This window comes from Oryctolagus cuniculus, chromosome 12, assembly GCF_051225735.1.
Source record: "Oryctolagus cuniculus isolate XC-2025 breed Fujian yellow rabbit chromosome 12, ASM5122573v1, whole genome shotgun sequence".
NCBI lineage: Eukaryota > Metazoa > Chordata > Mammalia > Lagomorpha > Leporidae > Oryctolagus > Oryctolagus cuniculus.
Genome location: NC_142878.1, coordinates 1,123,728 through 1,135,751, shown reverse-complemented (window position 1 = coordinate 1,135,751; position 12,024 = coordinate 1,123,728).

Here is a 12,024-nt window from a genome sequence, read left to right as displayed (position 1 = left end):
AAGGCAGAGCGGTGACTTCCACCAGCAGAGAACACTCGGCCTGGTGCTCGCACGCCTCTGGTTCTGGGTTGGCGTCTGTCTCGGCAAGGCCCTGGCCGCCTGGGGAGCTGATGCAGCCCGGAGTGTGAAATCCCGCAGTTTGCTGCTCCTGGCTGCTGGCAAAAATAATCTGTGCCTTTCTGAGAGGGAGTGAGCAGCCGCTGTGGGCGGAGCGGCCACCGGAGCAGCCTGTGCCGCGTCAGCCCCATGAGTGCACGCCCGGCCCAGCCCCAGAGCCTGGAAAGGGTCAGCATGGGACGGGCCCGCGGGCGCCCCATCTTGGGATCCGGGAATCAGGGTTCAGTTCCCTCGGGTGCAGGACGGAGCGCTGCCCCCACAGGAAGCGTGTCCAGGTAGTGGTCTGGCCCTGTCCCTCAGTGCACGACGTCCAGCGTTTGCTCCCTCTGCGTCTCAGCTTCTCCACTCCAGAGGACGGGGCCGGGCCAGGTGAGGTCTCGGGTCCCTCGTGTGTGTGGCGGTCACCAACGCCGCCCTGGCCGGCCTGCAGATGCCGCCAGGCCCCGGGCTGGCCGGATGGGTGACGAGGCAGCGGGAGGCGGCTCACACTGGGCCTCTGTCTCCACAGGGCCCCGAGCCAGGCCTGTACAGTGAGCTTTTCAGAGCCCAGAGCAATGGCGTTGATTCTCTGCCAATGCCCAGCGAAGAAAAGCTCCCCAAACCAAGGCTAAAAATAAGTCGTAAAACAAAGCGACAGCATAAACAGGAAGACCTACGGGGCGCGGGGCGCACTGAGTCAGCAAGCGTGGGGTGGGTGGGGCAGGGAGGAAGCCCCTCGCACACCGAGGAGGCCAAGGTGCCAGCCGGGTGGGAGGCAGAGGCGGGGAGAGGCGTGGCCGCCCTCGGCCCACTTCCTCCCGGGCTCCGTCACCCCCCTCGCTCTCCCTGACTCTTTGTTGGTTGTTCAAAGCCCGACTCTCACACAGGCGCCCCCTGTCCCTGGCCGCCTCCTGGGCCAGTGCCAGCTGCCCCCACCGACCCCGCGTCTCAGTGTTCAGGGCCCAGCTTCCTCTTTGCCTCTCGCACGCCCTGGGGATTTCAATCGCGAAGACTTTCAGAGCTAGGCCCGGGCCTTTGAGCAGGAAGCGTGCCAGGGGGCGGGGGAGGGGGACGGAGCTCACAGCTCCTGAGCTTGTCCGGGTGCCGGCCAGGGTGCAGGATCCTGCTGCTCGCACGGAGACCGGGAGCGTGGGGTAACACCAGTGTCGGTGCGAGACAGCCACGGAGCGGTCTCTCCACGCCCCTGCCATCTTCCCCTGCCCAAGGGCTGTGAAGCCTGCGGACCTGAGCTGGCTGAGGCCTGCACTTGGCCGGGCAGTGAACACATTTGGGGCTGTGCAGACGTGAGGATCGCTGGCTGCGGCTCTTCGGAGCTGGGGCAGTAGCGAGCTGGGGTAGGACTGGGAGAAAAGGAAGAGAGCGTGGGGGGGACGCCCTGTTCTTGGGCTCAGTGTTCCGTCTCCACGTCCACGGAGAACACCCGGGGCAGTGGGCGGGGGTGGGAGAACACCCGGGCAGCGGGGCTGGGGGGGAGAACACCTGGGGGCAGTGGGGCTGGGGGGGGAGAACACCCGGGGTAGTGGGGCTGGGGGGGGAGAACACCCGGGGTAGTGGGGCTTGGGGGGGAGAACACCCGGGGTAGTGGGGCTTGGGGGGGAGAACACCCGGGGCAGTGGGGCTGGGGGGAGAACACCCGGGGCAGTGGGGCTGGGGGGGAGAACACCCGGGGTAGTGGGGCTGGGGGGGAGAACACCCGGGGCAGCAGGGCTGTGGGGGAGAGCACCTGGGGCAGTGGGGCGGGGGTGGGTGACGTGGGCAGGACCCTGCCATCTCCCGCGATGTGACGAGTGGTCAGAAAGCAGTGTGGATGGCAGAGGGCGAGTGAAGCTTGCGGAGGACCGGACACAGTCTCAGGTGACAAGGAGTCTCAGGTGACATCTCATCGTCATCACCAGAAGGGGAGAGCTGTGGGGTGAAGTTCACGGGGTGGGGGGAACTTTGGTAGCATAAATAATGACGTGATTTTTAATTTAGGTAGCAGATGAAGGCGTATCCTTAAAGATAGAACTAGTTTGTAATCATAAACTAGAAAGGAAAAGGGCGAATAAATAGGAAATAAGGTTTCAATAATAGTATTCTGACACGTTTTAATGTAATTATTAATGATATTAATACAGGAAATTCATCCATAAAGTCACAGTGAAAATGGAGTCCACATGCAAAGGCATAAAAAACGTGCATCTGAAACCCAGGGATTTAAAACAAAACCTAGAATAAAGGCAAAAATTGACAACATTGAATAACTATTATACACTCAAATAGTACAAGTTACGCCTTTAATGAGAGAATATCAAGCATGACCAAGCAGGGATCTCTGAACGATGTTTCCAGTGACTCAGCAGAAACACGAAGGCTGCTGGCGATCACGGTGAACAATGATACAGTGATAAATCTGATACGTGGAAGCGATGGGCAAACCCTGGACACACACGGTTTCCTGGACAAAGCACGAGGGAACAGAAGGCCACGTGGAAGAGTGACCAGCAGTGAGTGTGAGTCGGTAACAAAAAGCTGCCCATCAGAACTCAGGGCCAGATGCCCCGGTGCGCGATTCTAACATTTGAAGAAGAATGGCACCAATTCGTCACAAATTATTCTGAAACACAGAGAAGGAGGGGATTCTACCAAACTCGTTATATGAGGACGTCATTACCTTGACATCGAAACCAGACGAAGACACGGCAAGCGAGGGCCGCTCAGGCCCGGCGCACTGGCACACAGCCACAAGATCCTCACCAGAATCTCAGCAAACCAGACCCAACAGCACAGCAAACGCACCGCTCGCCGTGACCAGGGACGCGAGGAGGAAGCAGCACCCAGATCAATCAACAGGATTCGCCACATCGGCGGGATGCAGGCCCTGCAGGACCGCAGGACCATCCAGCAGACACAGACAGGATCTGCGGAAATCTGGCAGCCCTGCATGACACACGGAGCAGCGTAGGTGTCGTGGGGACACACCCCCGCACAACAGAAATCAAATACGTACAAGCCAACCGCTAATATCGTGTGGACTTGGGGAAAGCCAAAAACTTTGTAAGATCTGGAACAAGACAAGTATTCTTTTTTTTTTTTTTTATTTGACAGATAGAGTTAGACAGAGAGAGACAGAGAGAAAGGTCTTCCTTCCATCGGTTCACCCCCCAAATGGCCGTTATGGCCGGCTCACTGCGCTGATCTGATGGCAGGAGCCAGGTGCTTCTCCTGATCTCCCATGGGGTGCAGGGCCCAAGCACTTGGGCCATCCTCCACTGCACTCCCGGGCCACAGCAGAGAGCTGGACTGGAAGAGGAGCAACTGGGACTAGAACCTGGGTGCCCATATGGGATGCTGGCACCGTAGGCAGAGGACCAACCAAGTGAGCCACAGAGCTGGCCCACAAGACAAGTATTCTCAGTTTCACTGTTTCATTTAATACAGAATTGGAAAACCCCGCGAGAGCAATCACAGCAGTTAGGTGAGAGAGAGAGAGAGAGAGAGAGAGAGAGAGGGAGAAAGAGAGAGTCCAAATCAGGAAGGCGAAAGTCACATTGTGACTGTCATCAGGTAACAGATCTGATTGTCAGATCGATTGATCAATCATCTATCTCCCTGTCTACACAGAAACCACCCCCTCTCCCCCAGGGACACCACAAAGCTGTCAGAACTAAGAAACACATTCGGCAAAGTTGCAGGATACAAAGTCAATGTGAAATGTCAGTAGCATTCTTGCACACCAATAGCAGATTCTCTGGAAAAGCCAAGAGTGCAATCCCATTTCCAACAGCTCCGTGAAAACCCAATGCCCAGGAACAAAGCTAACCAAGGCATCGAGAGACGTTACTATGGAACTATAACCAGTGATGAGTGAGACGGAAGAAGACACAGAGAAATGGAAAAGCATCCTGTGTTCTTGCACTGGAAGAGTCAATATTGTTAAAAGGCCCAAATTTCTCAATGAGATTTAGAGTCAATGCAAGCTACATCAAAATACCAATGGCATTTACCATAGAACTAGAAAAAGAAACACTAAAATTTGTCTGGAGCCACAAAACGCTCCAAATAACAGAGTCAATCTTGAGTGGGAAGGCATTGCACAACCCGACTTTAAAATATATAACAAAGCTACAGAGACTAAAACAGCACAGTACTGATATTTAAAAAGGTACGTAGATCAGGGGAATAGGATGGAGACCCTGGCCTAGAAGTCAACCTGAACATCTAAAGTCAGCGGATCTTTGACAAGGTGCTAAGAATACACGTCGGAAAAGGCCAATCCTTTCAATAAGTGCTGCTGGGAAACTGAACGTCCACACGCAGAATAATGGAGCTGCCCCTACTGCTCACCACATCCAAGAATCAACCCAAACGGATGGAATACCTAATGTAAGACCTGAGGCACTGAAACTACGGGAACAAACATGGGGGACTTCAGGATGTTCTTGGAACCCAAAATCCAAGACACCAAAGCAAGAGTAGACGAGGGATTTCCTCAAACTGGAGAGCCTCTGCACCGCAGAGGACGACCCGGCAGAGCGGGAGGAGACATCTGCAGAGGACGACCCGGCAGAGTGGGAGGACCCAGCAGAGTGGGAGGAGCCATCCCCAGAGGACCTGACAGAGTGGGAGGACCCTGCAGAGTGGGAGGAGACATCTGCAGAGGAGGACCCTGCAGAGCCGGACGACCCGGCAGAGCGGGAGGAGACATCTGCAGAGATCCGTCTGCAGGAGCCTCTCCTGCGATGTGTGAGGGACGCAGCAACGCAGCAGCCAAATAGCAATAGTAATAACTCAGTAAAACAGCTCGGTCATGGTCCGGACAATGTGTCCACACAGACATTACCCAAAAGAGGACATGCGCATGTTCAACAGGGATGGGAGCAGACGTCCAGCCTCACGAGCCGTCAGGGAAATGCAGAGCAAACCACGATGATGTAGCACCGCCCACTGGTTGGATTGGCCGTCGTCAGAAAGAAACAGAACGGCGACGGCAAGTGGGGGAAAGCTCGCACGTGGTTGGCGGAAGGGCAGCCAGGACAGCCGTCCTGGAAAACAGTCTGAGGCGCCTCAAGAAACAAGCACTGTGATGACCATGCTGCCCACGGAGGCTTGGACAGAGAAATGCGGTCCACACGTAGCACAGGAGCCTACTCAGCCATTAAAGGTGAAGTCTGTCATCTAGAACAATATGGGTGTAAGCGGAAGTCGTTCTGTTAAAACGGCAAACAGAAAGACAGATGCTACATAGTCTCACTCGAATGTTGGCTCCAAAACTGGTGATCTCGCGGACGTTAGCGTAATGCTGCTCACCAGAACCGGCCACTGGGTTGCGGTTACCCAACAGTCGGAAGTGCTGGGGTTCTGTGTCCCCTGGGGTGGCTACAGATGACGCCAATGCACCGTGGATTTCTCTACTAGAATCCTAGAACCAGGGTTTTGAGTGTTTTGACTGTAAGGAAATGCCAAGTGTTTGGGGAGCAGGTATATTAACGCTGACTGAATAGCACACACTGCCTACGCGATCAGGGCATCACTCGACACCCTACAAATATGTACAATTTATGTGTCTGTTAAACATTTAAAAGGGAATCAAACTAGTTCCCATCACCCAAAACTAAATGAAAGATTCCCAGTGGAATTACCTTGGTGGAAGCGAGGTGACCCAGATTCCCGGGGACGGTTACCAGTGAGCAGAATCGCAGACGCGAACTCTGAAGTTCAGCGTCAGCCCTGGGACAGGGGCTGGTTTAGGGCTCCGTGAGAATCGAGTGCGAATCAGTTTGTGTTCAGAGCTGCAGGGAGGCCTAGGCGACCGCGAGGAGACCTTTGCCATCTGACAGGGGAAGCCCAGGCAGAGCAGGAGCCAGGACCCGGAGGGGATTTGTCCCCAGCACTGCCGCAGGTGGGAGGCGAGGGGGGGACGCCGCCGCTGGGCTGAGCTCCAGCAGGGCGGGGCCGTGTGCCTGGGCCTCCTCCCCGTCGCCCGCACACCGGGTAGCTCTGGAAGCAGGATGGACAGGCCGAGGGAGGAGGCAGCCTGGTGAGTTGTGGGCTTGGAGCGGCTGGCAGAGACGGAGGACGGGCGCCTTCAGGGGTCACGTGATGCCTTCGCCTGACATTCAAAGGCCTCCGCAGCGCAGCCCCCCTGCCTGCCTCTCGGGCTTCTCTGCCAGTCCACGGGGCCCCAGAGCCTGCGGCTCCACCAGCGCGGCCCCTCTGCCGTCCCCAGAGGCTCCTCCCGGCTCCCGGCTGCGGGGACCAGCCACGTCCCAGCCCTGACCTGCAGCCTTCTGCCCACCTCCGTTCTCCCCCTTGACCTCTCTGAGCACTCGCTGTGCGGCGAGGCGCCTGTTCCTGCTCTGCCAATCAGCCACCGTCTCTGCTGGGGCGGGGCTCGGCCTGTGCCTGCGCACCCTGGCTGCACCCCAGCTCCTGCGCTCTGGGCAGCAGCCCTGTTACTCAGCGCCCCTCACAGCGTGTCCAGTACCTCCTCACAGTGCCCAGCCCTGCCTGTGAACCACCCCTTGGAGGTCTCTCTATGCCAGTTTCTGTCTCTTTGCCTTTCAAATAAATAAGAATGTTAAAAATGTCGAAGTTTCTCTGTAAATGTGCTAATCAGCTTTGGGTTTTTGGTTTTTTTTGTTTTTTGTTTTTTTTTGTTTGTTTGTTTGTTTTTTTTGTTTGTTTGTTTGTTTTTTTTTGACAGGCAGAGTGGACAATGAGAGAGAGAGAGAGAGAGAGAGAAAGGTCTTCCTTTGCCGTTGGTTCATCCTCCAATGGCCACCACGGCCGGCGCACTGCACTGATCCAAAGGCAGGAGCCAGGTGCTTTTCCTGGTCTCTCATGGGGTGCAGGGCCCAAGCACTTGGGCCATCCTCCACTGCACTCCCGGGCCACAGCAGAGGGCTGGCCTGGAAGAGGGGCAACCAGGACAGAATCCGGCACCCCGACCGGGACTAGAACCCATTGTGCCGGCGCCGCAAGGCAGAGGTTTAGCCTAATTAGCCATGGCACCAGCCAGCTTTCTGTTTCTTTAACCTGTTTCTTGCTTTACCTGGGAGGGTTTGCTTAGGAAGAAAGGAGGTGCATTCAGCTCTGCTCTCAGGTGTGAGGTTCACGGTCTCCTAAGATCCTGGCCCTGTCAGACTGGAGGGACGTGTGCAGAGGGAGGACCCCGTGTGCAGAGAGCCAGCGAGCAGGCAGGAGGCCACCAACCTCTGAGAACTGCCTTCCGTGGGCGCAAGCCCCGCAATGGAGGGACCTCCCACTGGGCCCACCTCTCGGACACCCGGATCGGTCCCGTCTCCACCCCGATCCATCAGCGTAGCGTGAACCCCTTAACCACCAGCGAGACGTCAGGGCTTCAGCATCTACGTGAGTTTAGGAAGCCAATCATGTCCAAACCGTAAAACAAGCGCACTTGCATGATGAACTTTATTTGCATACAAGTTTTAAATTGTGGAATAATCTCAAATTAAACTGAATGCCTGGATAGCACGTCTGCTCACACAAGCCCCTGCACACCGTACGCGTGTCCCGCACACACTGCACACACGTGCACACGCACACTGCCTGGTTAGCTGGTAAGTGCTGCACACGGTTCCTCTGCAGGGAGACTGCTGTTGCAATGGCACGATGCCGGGTCTCCAGGGACCCGGGGACTTTTCTTTCCCCTCATTTCTGGTGGGAAGGTGTCTCATCCTGTTAGGTAGGAAGTCAGATACGCGCTTATGTGTGTGTGTGTGTGTGTGTGTGTGTGTGACAAAGGCCTAAGGAGTTGACATCTAGGTCCAGTATCCTCATCTCAAAGTCATCCTGATACCTGCCAGGTGCAGCCCGTACTGCACTTCAAACGCCCTGCCCCTTCTACCCGATAACCATCCCTCCTCTGAGGCTCTCTAAGGTGGGGCGACGCCAGCCAGGCTCCCCCCATCTGATAACTTCAGGGGGAAAACTCAGATAGGATTTTTTTGTATTTACATCCAAAAAGTCCTTTGTTCCAGGAGGAGCAGAGGTGGGGAGGCAGGACCCATCTCCTTAAAAACCCCTGGCCTCAGCCGGACTGTGCGCTCAGCCCTCTGCCTCTCTGCTGAGCCGCCCACCTGCCTGCCCAGGTGTACTCTCACCATTCAACCATGATGTAACCTCGCTCTCCCCCCGTCTGAGAGACTGGGCGCTCTCTCTCAGGTCCTGTCTGGAGAGGTGCCCATCTGTCCTTATGGATGTCCCTGCCCTAAAAAATTTTGCTACTTTTACTTTCCACTACTCTGTCTCACGCCTGAATTCTTTCTTGTGCGAAGACAAGAACCCTGCCATTCTCCGGTAACAATCCTAGCAGGATGCGCCCTGGCTCCGCTCGGTGGCAAGGATGCCTGGAGCTGGTGGATCCGGTGTGTGGGAGGCAGACGACTTTGCAGGAGGGCCCTGGACACTGGGAGGTCAGCCTTGCATGGGCCTGTCGGTTGCAAAGCCCCATCTGGAGTCCTCTGTGGCTTGGGCCCCGGGAAGTCTACTGGGTGTGGAGTCTCGGCAGGCGTGTTGCTCGCTCGGGCTCTCAGGTTGCTGCTTGTTCAGGAGGGAGAGGCACGGCAGCCCAGAAGCCTGTCTCTCTCAGAGTGGAGAAGACGCCTGGCAGGACAGGGAGCTGTGGAGGGGAGAAAGGAGGCCAGGCTGCTGCGGGGTTTCCTTGATGCCGTGGCGACACACCTCAGCACCTGCCACTCTCCGTGTGAGTCCCGACACTGGGGCTCTTTGCTGCCAGCCACGCACAGCTCACCCCCAGAGCTTGTCAGACCCAGTGCTAAGCTCCACGCCTACAGGGTGGTCCAGTCGCTCTGGGTGGGGGTGGCCACTGGGGACCACTGTCCTGGCAGACGTGGTGCGTGGCCACAGACAGAGGAGGGCAGGTGCCCAGAGACCTCATACTCTGTTGATGGCCAGGGCTTCTGCTAACAGCAACCCGACTTCAGTTTCCATCTTTCCCCTCTATGGCAGGGATGTGGGGGCTTGGCTGTGGTGTTCAGCTGCCGCCCTTTCTCACGCCATAGTCACACCTGGGCTAGTTTTCCAGAAAGTCAGTGCTAACAGCCTCTGCCGTTGATGGGAGCTTTTCCTCTTTGCTTGAAATGAGAGTTGACCGTCGCTGGGCCTGGGAAACCACACACGAAGCGACAGATTAGCTCCTGCTGCACCCCCGCCCCGGGCCATGACCTCCGGTGTCCCGCGTTTCCCTCCTTTCTTGTCCTGTGTCTCCCCTGCCACTTTCCTTCCCTCCCCTCTCCTCTCCAGGCCTGGGAACCCCTGTCCATGCCCCTCCTTCTCCTAGAGATAGGAAGGAGTTAGTGCGGTCGCGTCCATCTTGGTCAGCGTTGTCTGCTCCGTATTTACTCTTACAGTGTCTTCAGCACATAGATCCTTTCTGAACAGAAGGGCGGCGTTAGTCCCGACCCCAGAAGGGCGGCTGTTAATCCCGACCCCAGAAGGCGGCCGTTAGTCCCGACCCCAGAGGGCGGCCGTTAGTCCCGACCCCAGAAGGGTGGCCGTTAGTCCCGACCCCAGCAAATTGTACAGACTTCATCCAGGCCGAGAGGGGGTTTCCCAGCTACGACCCTTCCGGGTGACTGGCTACACCCCAGACACTCAGAACCTTTCAGCCCGTGCATTTGTGAAGCTGTGACGTGAGCACAGACGCCTGGCTCCTCACCCACAGGAGCCGGTCCAGTTACGGGCGTATTGTGGATACGCGGTGACTTGGTTGGATAGGAGAGCCGCCTTCCGCGTAGTGCCTTTCCAAACCAGCTACATTGTTATTTATGAAAGTCTGGATTTGAGACAGTATGAAGTAGTCATACAAACACAGGGCTGGCAACAGAAGCAGACACAGGAAGTCATCACGGGGTCTGCCGGGCAGGCGCCGGGAAGAAGCGGGACTCCGTCCTCGTCCTCCAAGCTGCACTTCCTGGCTGCGCGTGGGCCTCAGTGCAACCTCGGCGGCAGAAGTCTGCGCGTGTGCTGGGGAAGCTGCTGGGCTCAGCCCAGCCCTCTGCCCCTCAGGCCTCCGAGCAGCCTGGGTCCGACAGGTGAAGAAGCAGTGGGACCATCTAGGATTCACCGCCAAGACCAGCAGCAGCCGCTGAAAAAGCCCGCGTGCTGTGGACTAGAAATGTCGACCCTTGAGTCCACGTGCCCATCACAGACCTGAGGGCAGCGGCTCCTCTCCATGTGCCCCGGGCGGGAGTCAATCATCCACAGGCACTCACGTGTGTACGTATGTGTGTGTGTGAGTGTGTGTGTGTGTGTATGCATGTGAGTGTGCGTGCAGATACCTGGGTACTTCAACAATGTCGTGGACAATAAAGTTAGAGGGTCAGTTTATTTTGTGGCAAACATTTCTGAAACATGCATTTTCCACAAGATTTTTAAAAGCTACTCATCTGCACTAGTCCCTCAATGTTCTGAACCAAAATGAATTTATCTTTAAAAACGTATATTTATTTGAGAGACAAGGTGGGGGGAGGGGGGAGAGACAGAGAGAGGGGGAGAGAGGTCTCCCACCTGCAGGTTCACCCCCTGAATGCCTACAAGAGCCAGGCCTGAGCTGGGGCACAGCCGGGAGCCAGGAATCTGTTCAGGTGTCTCCCTGGTGGTGGCGGGGACCCGAGACTGTGAGCCGTCCTTGCTGCTCCCCGGTCTGCATTGCAGCGAGCTGGATCCCAGCGCCTGAGCCAAGGCCTGCGTCCCCTGAAGTGAGACCTGGGCACCCTCGCTGCTGGGCTCCCTAGCTCCCTAGGCAGGCGTTGATGCCGCTTCTCTCTAGAATGTCCAGAGCCTCCTGATAGCAGTGAGGGGACTCCAGAAAGATCACAGAGGAAGAAGAATTCAGGGGCTGCACACTTTGCTTGAGCTCTGGGAAGACTGCCCGTCCATGCAGCCGGGCTCCATAGCCACACGTCTGCATTCGGAGGCACAAGGACCTGTGGATGGAGGTAGTTAGGGGAAGATGCCCCTGGCGGCGGCGGAGGGGGGGGGGGTGAAGCAATGGATGGAAGACCTCTCTCTGTCTCTCTCTCACTGTCTAACTCTGCCTGGCAAAGAACAAAGATGCCCCTGCGCTGACCTATTGCACTGCCTGCAAACAGCACAGCTACAGCAACTACTCACAGCAGCTCCGTCGCGCTGGATGTTTTCAGCAGCGCAGAGCTGACTTAACCTAGAGCACACAGGAAGAAGTGGTAGGCTCTGTGCAATCACGGTGCCATTGCATTTAAAGATTTATTTATTTATTTGAAAGGCAGAGGCAGAGAGAGAGAGAGAGAGAGAGAGAGAGAGGGGTCTTCCATCCGGTGGTTCACTCCCCAAATGGCCGCAATGGCTGGAGCTGGGCTGATCCGAAGCCAGGAGCCAGGAGATTCTTCTGGGTCTCCCATGCAGGTGCAGGGGCCCAAGGACTTGGGCATCTTCCACTGCTTTCTGAGGCCACAGCAGAGAGCTGGATCAGAAGTAGAACAGCCAGGACTTGAACCAGCTCCCATATGGGAAGACAACACTGCAGGCGGCGGCCTTACCACTACACCACAGCACCGGCCCCACGGCACCATTTTAGATGAGGGACTTGAGCTTCCAAATCTTGTGTCCTGGGTGGTCCTAGAAGCTAAGCCCCATAGGAACTGAAGCATGAACGCATATGCACATGAGAGGGCGTATGGGAGCAAGGGAGGGATGGGGAATAGCAGGTGAAATAAACAATGTAAACTGTTTATTGGGGCCGGCGCTGTGGTGCAGTGGGTTAACGCCCTGGCCTGAAGTGCCGGCATCCCATACGGGTGCTGGTTCCAGACCCGATTGCTCCACTTCTGATCCAGCTCTCTGCTATGTCCTGGGAGAGCAGTAGAAGATGCCCAAGTCCTTGGACCCCTGCACCCACGTGGG